Below are 17,467 nucleotides of genomic sequence, written 5' to 3' on the forward strand. Positions count from 1 at the left end.
AGTTGTCTGACAAGATGAGGTAACCAAGGTGGTGTCACCCTGGCACTAGAGGACTATATTGTACCTTGATCCGATGGATGGAGGGCTAGAATGCTTTTGATTTCCTTGCTTCTTTTCTTTGGGAACTCTTTTGCTGCCTTCCTTCATGCTCATTCCTTTTGCAGACTCTGCTTTCTCCTTCCCTTGGACTGACACATATGCTGTGTAGGCCATACCTGGACTCATGTCCTGGCTGAAATTTCCTGAACTCTTTGTCACTTTATGGCAAGCGCAAACTAATTAGAGACTATCGTGTACTCTTTTACTCTTTAGGCGAGAACTTTTTACTGAGAATGTGATGACATTTATTTGAAAGTTAAACTATAACTAGAAACCAGAGTCTATGGTTTACCATGACTTGTCTCTTTGAGTTGATCGACCCCCCGCCCCCCTCCCCTTCCACGCAGCCCAGGATTATATATTTCATAAGCCCCGGGGAGGAAGTGGTCCCCGGGGCCTGGGCACTCCGCATGGCACCAGCAATTTTTTCCTTATTTGCCCCAGGGAGATGGTGGTCACTTTTGCTTCTAGGAAGCCCAGAAGGGGGCACACACAGCCCCGCCCATTATTGTGCATAATGTCCCAAGGTCAGCAGTTGAAAAGCAGGAGCAGTACTATTCTACCACCTTAAACAGTACTAATTGGTTGCTTGGCACAGGAATTTTCAAGGCATGTAATGGTTTTGTCTGGAAAACTAGCAGTATTTGTTGACATGTCTAAAGTAAATAGAACATAACAAAGTAAATTGTGCAAAGTAACATAACAAAACAATTGAAACAAAACAGTACGCAACCCAACAACTGCAGTACAACAGAACAAAATCACATCGCAATTTATGCAGTGCAAAAACACAATAGCACAATAAACAGTGCAGCACATCACCACCACAGCAAAATGTCACACAACAAATGTACACAAACATTCTAGTCACACATTACCACCTATAAAATCCTATTTTCATACTTTGGTGGTAAAAGTTGTATGTAGCAAGCATCACCTTGCCTTACTACGAGGCATGAAATACGGCCAACCCAAAAATATTGTGTGATCTAGTTCTTGATGTCCAGGCACATTGATTTCTAGTGTAAATGTGTCTCCATGTTTCATATACACCATATTTATCTAATGCATTTCCTTACTGTGCACATGTGCTTCTGGTATGGTACTGGACCATGGACCCCAAAAGATGTGTATTAGGGCCAGACATCTACAGAACAGATACTGTCAAGGATACAACATTTAAGGTTTCTCCTCTGTCCCCTACTGATGTGCATAAGTCCATTTTTGTGGTTGCTCTGGTTGAATGAGGAGTGAAAATCCTATGAATAATGCTCATTTTGTTCCTGTCATAGCAGGTGATGGACCATGGGACTTATTTTTCACCATCAGGGTTTAACATAGGGCAACAGGGTGTGGTATTATACTATTGTAGTCAAAATATTTTCTGACGCAAATGTTGTACCCTTTATATTGTTTGTATAAATATTGCCCTGTTGTAGTAAATCACATAAAATCTATACTTAATAGGGCAATAATTTCATAAAACATATGTAGAAAACAATATTTATGACAGTTGATGTATATAACTATGGTATTCAGTTATACAATGAGCAAGGGAGAGAAAGGCGGAAAAGGAGGGGAGATGAAATATAGCAAGACAGTGACAAAAGGAGGAAAGCCTTAATGAAATAGAACCCCCAGACAGGACAGGTAGTAAAGACTAGACAAATGAACCACTGATGGTCAATTTTTACCGCTGCTTCTAACATATTGAGTAAGTGACACAGACTAGCCTGCATAAATACCAATTATTTACTGATGTTACAGTCCTTCAATTTGGGCATGTCTTTCAGCCTGGTTCCCAAAATGTCTTCAGCTAATTTACCGTTTATTACATAGAGTTGTAGACTGAATTATTTTAGGCCTGCCCCTCCCTCTTAGGATTCTTTTAGTCTAATGTTCTGTGCATTAACGTGCTTTTTTTGCGCATACTAGTGTCACTTTTCATTTACAAAAAGCAATGCAAAAACAGAGTGCTGCCAAGCCGTGCATCAGCTTCTTCCGGACATTTACTAATAGCAGAAGGATGTCTGGTTGCCCAGCACAACGTACTGGGTGAAAGGTACAGACGCCTACATTACTCATCCTCCGCAGATCCTGAGCAGGTATTACACCCTAGTGCAGTAACGTTTTGAGGAAATTGCTAAGGAAGTTAGTGTAGACAACGTCACCCTTAGTCAGGGTCCATTTGTTACTAAAATAGACATGCGTATGGTTGAATTAGTCAGAGATCCTATGAAGGTCCTGGGCAAGCCCTTTTCTACAAAAGCCTTTATTTAGTTCTACATGACAAATTGTCAGGCAAAAAAAAGAAATATTTGACGTCACCGAAGTCAAGGAAAACATTGCTAGCTTCCAACAAGAACAAGGTTGACGTTAGTTCTAAAACACTGAGGGTCTGATTGGCAAAGGTAAACTTACACTTTTGTGTAAGTTTTCTATTTGTCGGAATTCACAAACTACTAGTTTAATATAACTAATAGTAATTTTACGACTGAGAACACTCTGCAGTCCGAGCGCAGAGCTCCAAACATAAAAAGATAAGGCAGGCTTGCCTTTGTATGTGTGGATCTTCGCCACAAGTGCGGAGTCTCCGCAGTCGTGAAATTACCATTATTAAAATGAAACTCGTAGTTTGTGAATACCAAAATAAATATTAAACTTACACAAACTGTGAGAATGCCTTTGTGAATCAGGCCCTCAAGGAATTGATGGGTTTCTATTTTGTGTAAATGTACTCAGTAAACCCTTGTAGAAGCAGAGGTCCAGTTTTACCATTGTTTAGCTTGTGGGCTTGTGCAATGCTGACGGCATTTGTGTGTGAAAGGAATATTTGCAACAAAAGATGAAGCTGAATGCCTTTGTTTGTGTACCACCAAGTCATTGCTAATCTGTGTTAAGGGGGCATCATGTAGCTGGAACAATGCAAACCTTCCTTGGACTCAATGAAAAATCAGATTGTTAGACATTAGGTTACTGGTTGACTGGGGTGTGAGCCCTGGTGAAGGAGCAACCACACATTAACCTGTGATCAACCACCTGGTAGCTTGGCACAGAACAGTCAGGCTTGTGTAAAGTAGTTTTGCAACACTTTAAAAAGTGAAATAGTGAAAAACACCAGTCAAAAAGATCCCACAACAGGTTAGAAATACAGAGCACAATTTAATAAATATAACAAGACCAAAATGACAAATCCAATCAGTAGAATGAGAGTAATGTATTTGGAGAATAAACTGTAAAATAGCGAATAAAGGCATGAAGCGGGGATATATGCATGCTGGACCAGGTTAAATTCCAAAACCCAAGCCAACCGCAATGGAGAGCGGGTTGGATACCGTCCCAGTTTAATTCAGCTAAAGATTTACCTTCTCAATTTTTGTGGCAAGAGTCCTGTTCATGTGGAAGAAGATCACATGGTGCAAGGAGAGCACTGCTGGCTGTTGTCGGCATGGCACAAGGAGCAGATTGGGTGTCACTGATGGGCGGCTGGTGCATCGGGCTGGCAGTACACAGGGGTGATCAATGCTTACTGTGCAAAGGGACAAACTTACGGCACCTCGGTCTAATTTTCTGTGTGCGCCGCGTGGTTCCAGTACGAATGGGTCTGTTCGTGGTTGCGAAGAGCCCAAAAGCTTGAATTTAAGAGCTCAAGAGTCACATCAAGAGCCCAGGACCTGAGAGGGGCCTGTTGTGGGTTGGGAACTCAAGAAGAAGGTTCCAGGAGCTTTGGGGGGCTTGTTATGTCCCTAAGGCTCAGATCAGGAAGCCAGCAGACCTAAGTCCTCTGAGTCACTCTGGGGTCCTAAGTTAAAGAAGGAGTCACAGGTCCAGTTCAGCAGAGGGCAGCAGACAGCCGGTCAGCAGTTCCTTATAGATCCTTATAGATCAGCAGTCCAACAGAGTTGGATCTTCTCATTTGGAAATTACTATTATAAAATATAAGGCGGTAATCCCAATGTTATCCTATAGGAGAGATAGGCATTGCAGTAGTGAGAAACGGGTTTTAGCGTTTTCCACTACCAGGACATGTAAAACTAAAATGTACATGTCTAATTTTACATTGTACCCTGCGCTCTGGGCTGTCCAGGGCCTACTCCAGGGGTGACTTAACCTCTTCCATGCTCATGACGGCTCCCGGCCATAATGAGTCACGGTGGGCGTGTGCTGATGACGGCCGGGAGCCGTCATGACCACGCCCGCGATTGGAATGCTCAACACTGCGGCGGAATTCGCGCCGCAGCGATGAGGTTAAAGAGAGGGCCTGACAAAAGTTTATGTGAGCAACACAAAAAGATTATGGTTGAATTGCTGACGAGTGTCCAACATTCAACCCTAGTCACAGATCTGGGTCATATCCATCGTGTTGTTACTCACCATGCATATGGCTGGGTCCAAACTGAACAACTTGGTGAGCAATGAAGCTCTAAATTAAACCCAGAGCTGTGACTGGGGCTGAATGGTTGACAATTTTCAGCATTTCATACATCATCTTTTTGTGTTGCTATAGTTGCCCTGAGTGGAAAGGGTATGCACAAACGTGAGGTCTGTGCTCACTGTGCCAATGGAGTCAAGCTAGCCTGGCTGATGAGGGGAGATACCCCGAAACCAGTCCCAGGATGCTTATACACAGTCCATGGAGGACATGGCCTGGCAATTCAGGCTGGGCTGTTTCCATGGGTAACAGGGTCAAGACTGATTTGCATACGGCTGGGTCCAAACTGGGTAGGTATTATGACCAAAAGAACAATGGATTTAGCCCAGATTCCTTGACTGGAGGTGAGTGTTTGAAAAGTTTCAGCACTACGGCAGTTCGGCTTGACTGTTCCAATGGGGAGTAGGGTCAAGACTGATTTGCATTTGCTGGGTCTAAACTGGGCTGGCATGGTGATCAAAAGAACAATGGATTTAATCTAGATCTCTTGACTGGAGGTGGGTGTCTGAAAAGTTTCAGCACTCTGTCAATCATCTTGTTGTGTTTGCTAACGTCAACATGGCCGGTTAAACTGCACCCGCAGGCTCTGCATGGAAGGCATGAGAAATATTTAAAGGACTACTTAAGTTCGTTGCACAATAAGTTCTGCAGGCCCACTAGTAACAACACTGGGTCAAACCACATTTTCCATTTCAACGGATCCTTGCCAATCTGACATAAAGAGCAAACAGTTCTGTGGGACTCACTTAAAAATCACTTAAAAATCATCATGAGGTAAGTGTAAATATCAATGTTTGATCATCACACTATTACAACTTTATTGTAAGGGTAAGCTGAGTTTACGTAGTAGTACTCTGTGGAATTTCAAAGAGTTACTAGAAAATTCTGTGAAATTTCACTGAGTTCCGTGGCTGGCGGAGTCACTCAAAGCCCCCCGTCCCCCTTCGCACCTTCCCTGCTAAACCCCCGCCCCTCCTGCTAAATCCCCACCCCCCCTCCAACTCCCCCTTCAGCTCCCCCTCCCACTAATCCCCTGCCCCCTCCCACATAGTAGGGCATGGGAGAATTACCTTCTTCCTCACAAATCGGTGTCCTGCCTGCTCCTGCTGCTGTAGCTCCACTCGCCTTCCACTGTGCATGAAGGCATGCCTGACCCTATTGAATCTCATGATAGGGTCAGGCATACCTTTACGCAGTATGCCATACTAAATTATGTATTTACAATACAGTGCAGATGGTGCAGGTCTCCTAGATGCAGTAATTCAAATATAATACATATGTACACCTTTGGTATCCATGATTCAAAACATAACAGTCCAGTATGAGTTCTGATCCAGAATGTCAAAGTATTGTGAATAATTCCGATGCAATTGTCGATGTTTCTAGGTTACTGAAGCCCACCATCAGGGAGGGCAAGGGGTAATTATTACGCTACCCTCAGCCATTTATGTGGATTTTTATAACAGAGAGGGTACAACTCCCTTGATAAGGATTTGGTACTTAGCCTGTCTAGGGGTGTGGAAGAGACTCCCATACTGATAATTGTGCATATATTAGTTCTGTGTACGAAATATGTGCAGAACAATGGTGTGCTTGATAAGATGGGATTGCACTATTTATTCATACGTGGGCATCCTAAATATAATGGCACCTGATTAAGTACCTACTGGGTGCGGAGTCTGGGTTATAAATTAAACTGTGTGACATATAGCTGTGCACTGCCTGTTGTATATGTTTAAATATCGATTGGACTATGTTTTACACTTAAGAGATGAGGAGTGCTGTATCAAGTGTTGAGATGTTGAGTTTCATCTAGACACAGTAATCCTTTTGGTTGACCGTAGCAATGCGCATATGTTCATTTCTTACAGACCATCAAATGCATGACTCAAACAAATGTTTTTCGAGGTGACCACCTTCCGTGTGGGACGAGAAAGGCATTCACTGTCGTTAAATCGTAGTGGGGATTGGGTCCTGATTCTCTACTGCCCCCAGATGCTTTCTTTAATTTGTTTTTGAAAGTTTCCACTGTATGTTTGTGAACATGTTTTCATCTACAACGTTCCAGAAAATCTCTTAAAGAGAAAAATTGGATCTTGGTGTTGCATCTCAAACAAGCTAGTTTGAATGGGAAGATATTAATCCAAAAGGCACATCTGCTGAAAGTGGTCCTATTCTTACTCATGACTCAAGTAGCATCAACTATATGAAGCATGTATGGTATTGTTTAATAAAATCCAAGAGGCGAGAAGCACATTTGTGGTTTTTTTTTTTTTCAAGTAACTATTTTGGGGGACCCCCTCTAGGGTTTACTTTGAGGTCAGGGAGAAGAGGGGAAGAGAACCAATGAACACAATAATCAACAAAGCTCCCTCTTGACCTTTAAATTCTTCTCTCAGGGTACAACCTCTGACGCGCAGGGCAACAACTTCAGGGATATTCATTTCAAGGCCAAACTAGGAACAAAAACTAAGCTAGGGAAAATGTTCAAACCTGCCACTCACCGCTCGATTGGGTTATAGCAGCTCATTCTGATTTGCAAACAACCCCCTAAGCCTGCAGCCTAGCAACCAAATACATGCATCGCCAAATGGCCAGTCCGTCTCTAGATCCTTTTCTTCTCAGTAGAAGTGGAATCCATGTGGCAGGATGATTGTGCTCTATCCACACTCATAACGGGACCATTTTGGGGGATATACTTTTAAGGATCAAAATTGCATGAATTGCTTAATGTGGGTTCTCTGATTGGAAAAATGTTGCTCTATATTAATTTTGTATCTGATTTCTTTAGGAAGTGCTTAATCCAGCAAATAATTCATAGGTGTGTTGCTTCACTTGAGCCCACATTTCGAGCTGACTTTTAAATTTCGATGTTCATGGTAAGTTATTTTACTGCTCCAATCGGAATTATGAGAATTGCAACAAATATCGCAACCCCCTGAAAAGGTTTGCCAGGTTAATCCTACTAATATATGTGGGGAAATGCGTGGTAAATATTGGGCTGTGTTGATTTTGGTCAGTTTTTATCTATTAATCAGGGGAAAATACGTAGTTGAGTGGTAATTATGGCACCCGATAAAATTCGACCCAGCAGAGCCTGGTTGAATTGGATGCAATATATATCACACAATTACTGCCCAACTCATAATGAGCGGTAAAAAAGGGGCTGGTGATGGACGGAGCATCAGAACCAATCAAACACTCACACCCACTCAAAAGATCTGGGTTTGATCCATCACCGTTCTTTAGCCCACTCTGCCACCCCAGTTCAGACATGGCTATATGCAAATCAGTCTGACCCTGTGCCTCATGGGAACAGTCCAGCCCGAACTGCCAAGCCATGCCTTCCCTGGACCGGAAACAAGCTTCCGAGGACCGGTTTCTGGCATTCCAGCCGTCTTCAGCCCGGCTTGCTTGAATCCAGTGGCAAAGTGAGCAAGGGACTCACCTCCGAGCATACCCTGCCACACTTATGGTGGCCAAAAGCAGTACAAAAGGGGGTGGTGATGGACGGAGCATCAGAACCAATCAAACACTCACACCCAGTCAAAAGATCTGGGTTTGATCCATCACCGTTCTTTACCCCACTCTGCCACCCCAGTTCAGACATGGCTATATGCAAATCAGTCTGATCCTGTGCCTCATGGGAACAGTCCAGCCCGAACTGCCAAGCCATGCCTTCCCTGGACCGGAAACAAGCTTCCGAGGACCGGTTTCTGGCATTCCATCCGTCTTCAGCCCGGCTTTGCTTGAATCCAGTGGCAAAGTGAGCAAGGGACTCATGTCTGAGCATACCCTGTCACACTTATGGCGGCCAAAAGCGGTACAAAAGGGGGTGGTGATGGACGGAGCATCAGAACCAATCAAACACTCACATGGCCGAGTGAGCTAAAGAATGGTGATGGATTAAACCCAGATCAGTTGACTGGGGGTGAGTGTTTGATTTGCTCAAACGCTCCGTCCATCATCCCCTTTTGTATCTTTTTGTATCACTTTGTTCGCCCTAAGTGTGGCAGGGTATGCTCAGACGTGAGTCCCTTGCTCACTTGGCCACTGGATTCAAGATAGCCTGGCTGATGAGGATTATGAATCCGAAACCGGTCCCAGGATGCTTGTTTCCGGTCCAGGGAAGACATGGCTTGGCAGTTCGGGCTGGACTGTTCCCACGAGGCACAGGGTCAGACTGATTTGCATATAGCCATGTCTGAACTGGGGTGGCAGAGTGGGCTAAAGAACGGTGATGGATTAAACCCAGATCAGTTGACTGGGTGTGAGTGTTTGATTTGCTCAAACGCTCCGTCCATCATCCCCTTTTGTATCAACTCATAATGAGGGCCTTGAGTTGAGTAAAAGCAATTCTGCTAGTGCTTATTTCACCAACAGGGAACATTCGAGGAGTTTCCATTAACTCCAGACTCAGCCACAACTCCTCTTTTCTCTGTGGTATTGAGATAGTACAGATACATAGCGGCAGATCTACAAGCCCCTTGCGCCACTTTTACGTCACTTTTAATGTGGAAAATAATTACGAAAAAGTGACACAAGGGACTTGTAAATCTGCCTCATAGTATCCAATGAAACGCCGTTGTTCTTCTAGGTAAAAATATTATGTGACTCAGTTTCACGCAGCCCAACCCATGTGTGAGTTGCTATGGAAATGTCACAAGACACAGCAGGATTCCTGAAACAAAGATAAATTGGTTACTATCATCTTAGTGTAAGCATGTGCAGTAATTGTGTTTAATGGCGAACACATATTACTCCTGAGAGTTTCATGTGACCTTTTTTTTTTGGTGTGTGCATTCCCAAAATATGGAATAGTGTGCACAGTAAAATTCCTCATAGGGGAAAGGCAACCCAGTATACAATTGGACAGTTGTGCTGTGTTTTTCCATCCCATAACTACTTCTTCGAAACAACAAGAAGTCCCGGTAGTTCAGTTCCGATTGCACCCTGGAAAGGGATTTGTTCCAGAACGTGCCTTGTGTCAATCTCTGACCAATTCCAGTGTGGGAAAGTTCTCGAGAGGAATATGTGAATGCTGGCAAATTAACATGTGTGTGGGCATTCACAAAATCGCATGGCTATTCGTGCCTTTTAATGTCCGCTGTGCGTAGAAGTTACTCCTGCTTTATTGTCCGTTTTTGTGACATACAATTGAACGTGAATACATTGATTAATAATTGCTGCTTGATATCCCTTTATGAATACCTAACGGGTAAATTCGGGCCTTTTCAGTCATAAATGTATGTTTACGACCAAAAATGTCTTTATAATTCAAAATGTGTTCATTTTCCTTATGTCCAGAGTTATGGATCTGTTTATTTTCTTCTCTAATTCGCAGTGGAAACTAACGGTTTTTGAGCATTGTCTTTGTTTCTCATTTTTAAGAAGAAAAATATAGCTGAAGTTGGTGGGTCGGATTGTTGCTTGGCCAAATTAACCTGTTTTCAATTTCTACCACGCCCTCGTGCCTTTCTATTTCAGTTCAGTTCAGTTCTTTATTTCGATGATTAAAAACCATCATAAAAATACATATATACAGTTAAAAATTAGATTAAATAGCATGTCTGAACTTTATCTAAAAACAAAAAACAATACACAGTTTAAAAACTCAATAAAATATACATTCAATTCTTGACCTTAACCTCTTGTTAATCTAAGTCTTACTGCTATTCTTAGAAAATTCATGATTGAGCATAATGTTCGCATGTCGTTTGCTCTTTGTAAGAAGAGTAAGGCGGTTTTGGCATGACGAAATTTTGCCTCTTTCCAACTAGCCACCAGGAATTTACGTCAAGGCATCTGATAAAAAGGACACAGAAGTACAAAATGAAGGGTTTCCTGCGGAGACCTATTGTCGCAGCCGCAGGCACCCTTCTGCTCAATTGTTAACATAAAACCAGATGGATAAGACAATATATTTGGTAACATATTGAGCCTAAAACGACACATTAGAAACCTGTCCTGCGAGTTATACATCAAAAATAGATATGGCTCCATACCCTCGTTATTACTCACAAGACAATGAGCAGTCACTGACCTCTTAGACAAGTCAGAACCTATCCTACGTGACGCCAAATTTTCTAACAACAGTTTTTTCATCTGTGGTTTACAAGAGGTAGTAATTGTATTCGGATTACTAAAAAGATCCTTCCTATCTATGTCTTCTAGCATAACCTTGACATAGTTTAGCCACGGGATTTGTAGCCCCTTGTCCCTTTGTAAGCAATCAGCTATTATTACTCTAATTAGTTCTGCCTCAGGATTACCCCAAATTCTGAGCCAAGCTATAATAGGGCCAATTTTTACCTGCTCTGTAATGTAGGGGATTCCCAGTTCACAGTGCGCAATTGCAGTTGGAGTACTCTGCTGGATTTTTAAAATCCTACGCAGATATTTGTCTTCCTCCAACTGCAATTGTTTTGTATCCCCAAAGCCCCAGACATCTGCTCCATACAAGGCTTTTGCAGTACTTATGGAGCCGTAAAGGTTCATTACCTGCTCTGGGGACCAGCGACCCAACCTTCGGGTAAAGTTTGATATGGCACCATTTGAGGACACTAGTTTTGAGCAGCGTTCCTCTATCAGGTTTTTAAATTTTAATGCCCCATCAAATAAAAGTCCCAGATAGGAAAAGGTCTTCACTATTTCTAAGGTGTGGGTCCTTATTTTGTAAGCAAAGTTCCTGCCCGGCTTTTTACCTGCCAACATCACAAAGGACTTGCTCAGATTCACAGACAGGTCTAAACTGTTCATGAATTTGACAAATCCATCGATCAAACACTGTAAGCTCCACGGGGTACGAGCAAGCAGGACCGCGTCATCCGCGTACAAAAGTACTGGAATATGACGCGTTCCCGCTTTTGGGCAGTCTGTATTCAGGGCTATTAGTGTTCTCTCAAGGTTATTGATATAAAGAGAGAACAAAAAGGGGGCAAGGATATCAATCAATCAATCATGCCATTTGTATAGCGCACTACTCACCCGGGAGGGTCTCAAGGCGCTTGGGGGGAGGGGTATGCTACTGCTCGAACAGCCAGGTCTTGAGTTGTTTCCTGAAGGCGAGATGGTCCTGGGTCAGCCAAAGGTGGATGGGGAGGGAGTTCCAAGTCTTGGCAGCCAGGTAAGAGAAGGATCTTCCTCCGGCGGTGGCTCTTCGGATGCGTGGTAGGGCTGCGAGGGCGAGGCTGGTGGACTGTAGCTGGCGGGTGGGCGTGTAGAAGGTCAGGCGGTCGTTGAGGTACTTGGGGCCCAGGTCGTGGAGAGACTTGTGTGCGTGGGTGAGGAGCCGGAACGTGATCCTCTTGTCGACAGGGAGCCAGTGCAGGTTCCTCAGGTGGCTAGAGATGTGGCTGCGTCGGGGGACATCCAGGATGAGTCGGGCGGAGGCGTTCTGGATGCGCTGGAGTCTTTTCTGTAGCTTGGCTGTGGTTCCGGCGTAGAGGGCGTTTCCGTAGTCCAGTCGGCTGGTGACGAGTGCCTGGGTGACAGTCTTCCTGGTCTCGGTCAGGATCCAGCGGAAGATCTTGCAAAGCATACGCAGGGTGTTGAAGCACGATGAAGAGATGGCGTTGACTTGTCTGGTCATCGAGAGGGAGGGGTCCAGGAGGAAGCCCAGGTTGCGTGCGTGGTCGGTTGGCTTGGGTGCGGTGCCCAGGGCTGGGGGCCACCAGGAGTCGTCCCAGGCGGAGGGCGAAGATCCCAGGATGAGGACTTCCGTCTTGTCCGAGTTCAGTTTCAGGCGGCTGTCCTTCATCCACTCGGCGACGTCTTTCATCCCTTCGTGTAGGCAGGATACAACCTTGCCTCACTCCGCTAGTGCAAGGAAAGGGTTCAGTACTCCCCCCCTCCAAGCTATAGCAGGCCCTGGCCGTAGTGTTCCAGTGTAATTCTCTAAGAATGTTAATTAGTCCAGGGTCAATTCACAGATTGCTCATCATAGCCCATAGCTTGTTCCTGTTTACATTGTCGAATGCCGCGGCCAGGTCCATAAACCCCAGATATATGGTTTCATTACTGGCTTTTGTGTATTTAGCGACCAGCAGGTAAAGATTAAGACACTGGTCGCTAGTTGATTTTCCTGGTCTAAAGCCGTACTGGGTATCTGCTATAGTGTGATGCTCTTCTGTCCAATCCATAAGTCGGTCCAATACTACCCGGCCCAGGATTTTGGCAGAGACATCAATCAACGATATCGGTCTATAGCATTGAGGGTTGTCCCTACTTCCCTTCTTATATATGGGGACAATTATAGCTGTAGACCACGAACGAGGCATACCAGTTTTAACAGCTGCATTTAGAACCCTGGTCAGGATTGGGGCTCATAGGCCACATTGCTCAGATACAGATCTGGCGGTGTGCCATCGGGGCCCGGGGCTTTATTTCGGGTGAGACCTTGGATTGCCTTAGTTCTTTCTGTGATGGAGAATTCTACTGCCAAGCTGCGTGTTCCATCCCAGCCCCCTTCAAAGACCATATCATGAGTGTGATTATAGAGTCCCTCAAAGTGTGTCACCCATTGTTCCGGGAGAATATTAGCTCCAATCACTTGGGCATTGGAGTCCTGGAAGCATGGCCTATTGATTATCCTCCAGAATTCCGTAAAATCCCTTTTTTTCCCCAGCCTCCCTCAGGTCAGCCCACACTTCTGCTTGAAGAGCAACCGTTCTCTGTTTTAACACGGTTTTGTAGGTTTGTCTGAGAGTGGCCACTTTTAGTTTATCCCGCGGGTTGGCTTTAAGACTAATTTTAAGGTCTCTTAATGCACGGGAGCAGTTAGAATCAAACCATCTTGGCTGAGTTCTGATTTTCCTGGGCCCCTTTGCCTTCATTAATTCTTCAACCAAGTTGGTTGAAGACCCAAACGCCCTAAGCGTGGAGCGCCCCTCTGTCAGTGGATCCAGGCATTCATCAATCTGAGTTTTCCCCTTTACTATTAATGATTTATAGAATGCCTGGGCATCGATTTTCGACCACCTGAGCCGTCTCCCCTGGTCAGTTGCCCTCAGGACAGTATCTACTTGATTATTCCTCCTGGGGCAGCCTCCAAGTATAAGTTCCAGGACTAAAGGGTTATGGTCACTAAAGGTGCTTCAATCAATCCGAACCCCCGTGATCCAGTTTATTGCAAAACTGGATACTACAATGTAGTCTATAAAGGAGGAGCATCCTCTTCCTTTAAAGGTTGGGGTGAGGATCCCCTCTTTTCCCGGGACAACCAAGTCAATAGTGTGTGCTAGGGCATGTGTGTCTAATAATGTTCTAAATGCTAACCCCTCAGGATTATGTTCAAAATGTGGGCCAGTCTCAATCGGGCATAAAGACCAATCTACCGTTACTGGGAGCAAGTATGAGCAAAGATGACAGTTAAAATCACCCATCAACATAACAATATGTTCTACCGTCCCTTTCCTATATTCTTGTTCCTGATTGAGTCTATAATCTAATTCATGGAGTACAGCATTTGTTCCTTTTACCGGCCCTGTGTTGCAGATGTTGAATATCGACAACCTTAGACCATTCCCAGAGAATTTTGCCGCCTGGAGAGTGTGCGATGTCCAGGATGAGAGTGTCCAAATTCCTTCTAGGTTTACATCTACATATAATGCTAGCCCTCCTATTGCCCTTCCAGATCTGGCTACCTGTGCTGGTACAAAGAAACATTTGTATCCCGGTATTTGAAAGGGGGTGCTGTCAACCGCCCAGGTCTCTTGAAAGCTTATTATTTGAAACCCACTTAGTTCACTCCGCCAGTCTATGTTATCAAATTTCCCTGCTAGGCCTGCTACGTTCCAGCACCTTATTTTTAGCCCTCCGGCAGAGCCATGTGCGACCTGTGCTCCCAACTATTGTAGCATGGATGCGTCCCTCATTGGTGAGATTTCCCATTGTTTCCTCTGGCCTTGTAATAATTGGAGATCCTCGGATCCCCGCTGCTGATAATCCCCTACTACTCCCTGATCGGTAAGTCCCACCCCCTCCTCCTCTGCTATGTGCTCATGGGAATCCCCTGACCTGTGTAGTCAGTCATTTTCATCGAGGGACAATAGGGGGCTGAATCTATTTGACAATTCTGTCAAGCCCCGCTCTTTAGGAACCAGACTTTCAAGACAGTGGTTCCTTCCCCTGATCATATCTGGGGCCCTTGCCATTTTGCCAAAGTTATGCCTAGGATCATATGCAACACACTGTATTGGGTAAAAATATCCTAGTGGCAGTGGTCATATAGTACTAGTCTGGTTCATATTACCATTTTCTAGTATATATTCCACCAGTCTAGTATTCCTAAAATTCACAATAATACAATTGCCTGCTGTATCTTTACTCCTACTACCTATCCAGTTTACTCTTCTTACATAAGGAATCTCCCAACTTTCCTTGCCGGGCAGAGGCCTATTCAAATTTAACTAATTAATTATCTTATTTTTTAGTTCTGTGTGCGACTCTTTCTGCTCTGGCTTAAGTTCTGGTACACCCACTAGAACAACTACGTAAGGGCACGCTTCGGGAGGTAAGTTTATATTTGGTAGGGAGTTAGTAGCTCTTTCGTGTGTTGCTCGCCGTATGTTATGTATCTCTGGCACTCTCGGGGGGTTCCTGATTTGTGTGTGCGATGTGGTAGCTTGAATTTGGTCTTGATCTGGGCCCTTATGACCTGTTTTCTGAATATTACCCACCTCTATCTGCATTGGGGGATTTGGAGGCTCATGAGCTTGTTCAATTGTGCATTGGTCATTGCTAACACAATTAATAATAGAGGGGGACAGCCTGTCAGGGATAGTATGTAATGAGGCGGGATTTGCAGGTAAGTTGTTATTTGTAATAGGGCCCTTTGCCCTTCCCTGCTTATTCAATTCATTTGTAAATGTATCTAATCTACTGATTGGTGGCTTAATCTGACTTACAATGAAAAGTTCCAGGTGTTTTTCAAGATCTGTTATTACTTGAGCCATCCACCCTGGTGGGGTTGACTGGTGTGTCGCTACTACTTCAGTGATTTCGACATCAGTATCTGTTGTTCTGGGCATTGGGGCACTTTGTTTTACTTTCCTAGTATAGCACTTCTTGGGCCCGCTTTTCTAATTTTGTTGTTCGACGTTTTATTGCCAGACACAGCTGTTACTACATCTATATCTGCTACCGGCTGGGTACAAGGAATATCCTCGGCCGAAATTTCCAAAGTGATGGGTGTGGAGACAACCGATGTTTCATTATCAGTGGCCTGTTCAGGAGTAGATATAACAGTCGTTGGTGTTAAAGAATAACGTCTCTCACTGCGCTCGATCTCCCTGGATACTACACTAATCACTTTCCTCAACATGTGGTTAATGGCTGTGGGTTGAGCTTTTAGAGCGTTTTGGCATAATGTTACATTGGGCTCAAGCGCTGTTATACGGGGTTTAGGAGGGGTGTGGACTTGTGCTTTTGGTAGATTGCGTTTTCACTTTGCTGGCCATTATGGGATAGGCCCTAATAGGTCTCACTAGCACCTTTGTCTCCTTAGAGCTCGCCCTGAAGTTATAAATGCCGCCTCCCACTAATACAGAGGGCTTGTGAAATGATCTCCTAATCACACCTTCACAAACACATTATGAGTCAATAACCCACCACCGTAGTCCAGTGTCTGTTTTCTTCCATATACTCGTATTGTCTGGATATAGCTTGGTGCAGGGGTACATCTAAAAGAAGAACTCAAGAGGGGTGGCCCGGCCCGGCCACCTCTGGCCCTGGATGGCCACAGACGGTCCCGCCCTTGTCCCGGGCTTCTCCCGCGCGCGCCCCGCGACGCGGAGGAAGTGACGATGGTTTTAACGCCTCCAGGCGCGGAAGTGGGCGTGGGTGGGCGGGGCAAGAGTCTCCAGGAATTCTGGGGGTTGTAGTCCCCCCACTCGGCAGCCGCTTCAAGGTGGAACTACAAGCGGCAGCGAGGGGGACCTGCATGTTTTCTGGATGTTTGCCTTGTTCCTGTGTGCTTGCAAGTGTAATTACATGAAATGGCTGTGAGTGATTGTGTTGTTGGTTGAGTGGGGTGAAAATGTACTCAAGCAACAGCCACAATTCCTGTCAGGGTGAACCACAAAGGGGCAAAGACTCCGCTTACATTCAGACTTAGAAGAAAATGTCTGAGTAGATAAAGTTCTGCGGGGCAAGACAGCGAGCAGTGTTCGAAGAGGTGGTGTCATTGTGGCAGTGAGATTGGACTAAGTCACATTAAGATTTCTGCCTTTGTGCTAAGTCTCTTCCATGGAGGTTGAAAATCTCCAGAGAGACAAAGCTGCAGGCTGTTGCCAATTGAGGGTTCCCAAGGCCAAATAACCCTTCCACGAGAAGCGATGAACAGGATTTGCTGCTGTGGGGAAGAATGTAGTGGGAGTTGGCACTAAGTAAGGCAGACCGGTGATGCACCTTCAGTAAATCGGCAAGCGGGTAAGTCCTGGTCATCTCGGTTCTCAAAGCAGTTTTTGGCAAAAATAAGTAAGTTTTGTCCCTGGGCTATCTGGGCACCTTTAGCACCACTTCCACAGGTCCAGGACCGGAGGGGCATCACTTGGAGTGTCAGGAATCATTTAGGCTGTGTCTAGGAGTGTTCAAGATGGCTGAAGCCTTTTCTGTCCCAGAGGCACTGGCCAGGAGGCCAGCCAAACAGCCCTAGAATTCGCTCTGGAAGTCTTGGGTTGAATCAGGAAAGCAGGTCTCAAGCAACAAGGCGGTCCTCTCAGGGTACAGGGCAGGCTTCAGGCAGCAGGTCAGTACTCTTAGTGCAGCAGGGCAGTCCTCTAAGGTACACAGCAGGGGACAGGCATCAGGACAGTCCTATGAAAATCCTTCCACAGGTCCATAAGTACACTGAATAGTGTATAAGAGGGTCCCATTGTATATCTTTGATGCCAGCTTTGAAGTGGGAGAAGCATCTGGAGTTTCCTCTCCACTGAA

The sequence above is a fragment of the Lissotriton helveticus genome, chromosome 11 (assembly GCF_964261635.1).
Source record: "Lissotriton helveticus chromosome 11, aLisHel1.1, whole genome shotgun sequence".
Classification (NCBI taxonomy): Eukaryota; Metazoa; Chordata; class Amphibia; order Caudata; family Salamandridae; genus Lissotriton; species Lissotriton helveticus.